This window comes from Aethalodelphis obliquidens, unplaced genomic scaffold (genome assembly GCF_003676395.1).
Source record: "Aethalodelphis obliquidens isolate GAN/ISIS:26980383/991018 unplaced genomic scaffold, ASM367639v1 scaffold64, whole genome shotgun sequence".
Taxonomy (NCBI): domain Eukaryota; kingdom Metazoa; phylum Chordata; class Mammalia; order Artiodactyla; family Delphinidae; genus Aethalodelphis; species Aethalodelphis obliquidens.
Window position 1 is genome coordinate 4,084,608 of NW_020838008.1, and position 3,547 is coordinate 4,088,154.

Genomic DNA, 3,547 nt, shown 5'->3' on the forward strand with positions numbered 1-3,547 from the left:
GAGTACCTTATATTCTGAGTAGAATGGATTTTTTTCTTCTGGTTTTATTGAAATATAATTGACATCCAACACTGTATAAGTTTAAGGTGTAGAGCATAATGGCTTGACTTACATATACTGTGAAACAATTACCACAATATGTTTAGTTAACATTCATCACCTCATATAGTTACAAAAAAGGTTTATTTTGTGTGTGTGTGATGAGAACTTTTAGGATTTACTTTCTTACCAACTTTCAAATGTACCATACAGCAGGGTTAATAGTCATCATGTTGTGTATTACATCCCTAGTATTTATTTATCCTATTTCCGGAAGTTTGTACCTTTTGACCACCTTCACCCAATTCCCCCACTCTCCACCCCTCGCCTCTGGAAACCACAAGTCTGATCTCTTTTTCTATGAGTTAGATTTCTTTAGATTCCATATCTAAAATTAAGATTATGCAGTATTTGTTTTTCTCTGTCTGACTTATTTCACTTATATAATGCTCTCAAAGCCCATCTATGTTGTCACAAAAGACAGGATGTCTTTCTTTTTAGTGGCTGAATAGCCACTATATGTATAATTGACACTGAGACAACTCAGGGGTTGGGATGGCGACCCTTTGCACATTTGAAAATCGATGTATAACATGTAGTCAGCCCTCCCTGTACTGGGTTTCTCATATCTGCACTCTACATCTGTGGATTCAACCAAACTCGGATCATGTAATACATAGTATTTATTATTGAAAAAAATCTGAGTATAGATGGACGTGTAATGTTCAGACATTTGTTGTTAAATGGTCAACTGAATATACCACAACTTCTTTATCTATTTATCTCATGATGGTCACTTACATTGTCTTTGTCTTGACCATTGTAAATAATGCTGTAAGAACATTGGGTACATATATCTTCTCAAAAAAATTTTTTTTGTTTTCTTTGGGAAAAAACCGAGAAGTGGAATTACTGTATCATATGATAGTTCTGTTTTTAATTTTTTGAGGATCTTCTCTACTGTTTTCCATGGTAGCTATAACAGTTGACATTCACACCAACAGTACACAAACAAGGGTTCCTTTTTCTCCATATCCTTACCAGCATTTGCTATTTTTCTTTTCTTGATAATAGCCATTCTAACAGGCATGAGGTTGATATTTTTCTCATTGTGTTTTGATTTTCATTTCCATGATGATTAGTGATGTTGGGCATCTTTTCATGTACTTCTTGGCGATTTTAATGTATTTTTGGGAAAATGTCTATTCAGGTGCTTTGCTCATTTTTAAATTGGATGATTTATTTGCTATTCAGTTGTGTGAGTTCTTTGTATATTTTGGGTATTAACTCCTTATCAGGTATGTGGTTTGCAAATACTTTTGCCTATTCAATAGACTGCCTTTTCACTTTGTTGATTGTTTCTCTTGCTTTGCAGGAGCTTTTTAGTTTGATGTAGTCTCATTTGTTTACTTTTATTTTGTTGCTTTTGCTGTAGGTGTCATATCCAAAAATTTATTACCAAGACCCACGTCAAGAAACTTTTTCTCTAAGTTTTCTTCTAGGAATTGCTTGGTTTCAGGTCTTATATTTCCGAGTCTTTAATCCATTTCAAGTTAAGTTTTGTGAGTGGTGAAAGATAGTGGTCTATAGTCAGTCTTTCACATGTGAATATCCTATTTTTCCAGCGCCATTTATTGAAGAGGCTCTTTTCTCCTTTGAGTATTCTTGACTCCTTTGTCAAATATTAGTTGGCCACATATGCAGGAATTTATTTACAGGCTCTCAATTCTGTTACATTGGTCTATGTGTCTGTTTTGATGTCAGTGCCATACTCTTTCGATTACTATAGCTCTGTAATATAGTTTGAATTTCAGGTATGGTGATGCTTCCAGCTATGTTCTTTATTCTCAATATTGCTTTGTATAATCAGGGTCATTTGTGGTTCTACACAAATTCTAAGATTTTTTTTCTAGTTCTTTAAAAAAATGTTTTTGGAATCTTGATAGGATTTTCAATAAATCTGCTGATGGCTTGAAAAGAATGTCTTAAAAAGAAAGCCATTTCATGCAAATGTAAACTGGAAAATTTTAAGAATTTCAACGAAACTTTAATTTTTAAGTTTTTCAACTTGAGTACTAAGGAATCAGGATGCTAGGCACTAATAGAAGTATTCTTGTTATTTTGAAATATTATAATTCAAATAGAACACCTGTTTCATTTTCTGCAAATAGGATGAATTATACAAGAAACATTCATTTCTTTTCAGAAAAAAATGACTTTTCCAGAACAATGCTTTTAAGAATCAAGTCCACAGTGGTATAAATGGAAAATATTTAGATGTGTTCCCATGTACTTAAGGAGGTATATTTCTTTGAAGAAACAGACTTCATAATACTAAGGAAAAGGAAAATAATTCAGATTTCCTTTTTATATTTTCTTATTATCCCTAAATGAGTGAACTATTTCACTATTTTGTTTCTATTAATTTTTTAAGCTTTTTGTTTTGGGATAGTTGTAGCATCACATGAGCTATAAGAAATAACACAGAGAGGGCCCTATACTATAAATCACAATAAGAATATTGGCATTTTAGAAATCCTTTGACCTTACTCAAGTCCACCAGTTTTACATGTGTTAATTGTGTGTGTTCGTGTGTAGTGCTATGCTATTTTATTACATTTACATTTATGTGCCCAGAATGTAAGTCAAGATACAGAACAGTTTCATCACAAGGATCACACATGTTGCTTTCTTATAATCACAGACGCCTGTCTCCACCACCACCTCCAACCCTCTTACCTCTATAATTTTGTCATTTCAAGAATGCTATATAAGCAGAATCAAATAGCATGTAACATTTTGAAGACTGCCTTTTTACTCAGACTGAATCTACCCAGGCTGTTATGTGTATCAGTAGTCTCTCTTGATGAGTAGGATTTAAAGACGTGGATGTAACACTCTTTATTTAACCATTCACCCTTTATTTTTTCTTAACTAATTAATTAATATATTTATTTTTGGCTGTGTTGGGTCTTCATTGCTGTGCACAGGCTTTCTCTAGTTGCAGCAAGCAGAGGCTACTGTTCGTTGTTGTGCATGGGCTTCTCATTGTGGTGGCTTCTCTTTGTTGTAGAGCATGAGCTCTAGGTGCACAGGCTTCAGTAGTTGTGGCACATGGGCTCAGTAGTTGTAGCTCTCAGGCTCTAGAGCACAGTCTCAGTAGTTGCAGCACATGGGTTTAGTTGCTCCGCGGCATTTGGGATCTTCCTGGACCAGGGCTCGAACCCGTGTCCCCTGAATTGGCAGGCAGATTCTTAACCACTGTGACACCAAGGAAGTCCCCATTCACCATTTAAACATTCCAGTTTGTGATTCTTACAAATGGAGCTGCTATAAACATTTGTTGACAAATTTTGCATGAACATAATATTTCACTTGTTAGAAATAAATGCCCAGCAGTGCTATTGCTGGATCACATGGAAAGTGCATGTTTAGATTTTTTTTTTTTAAAAGAAACTGCAACCTGTATTTTATAGTGGCTGGACAATTTTACATTCCTTGAAGCATT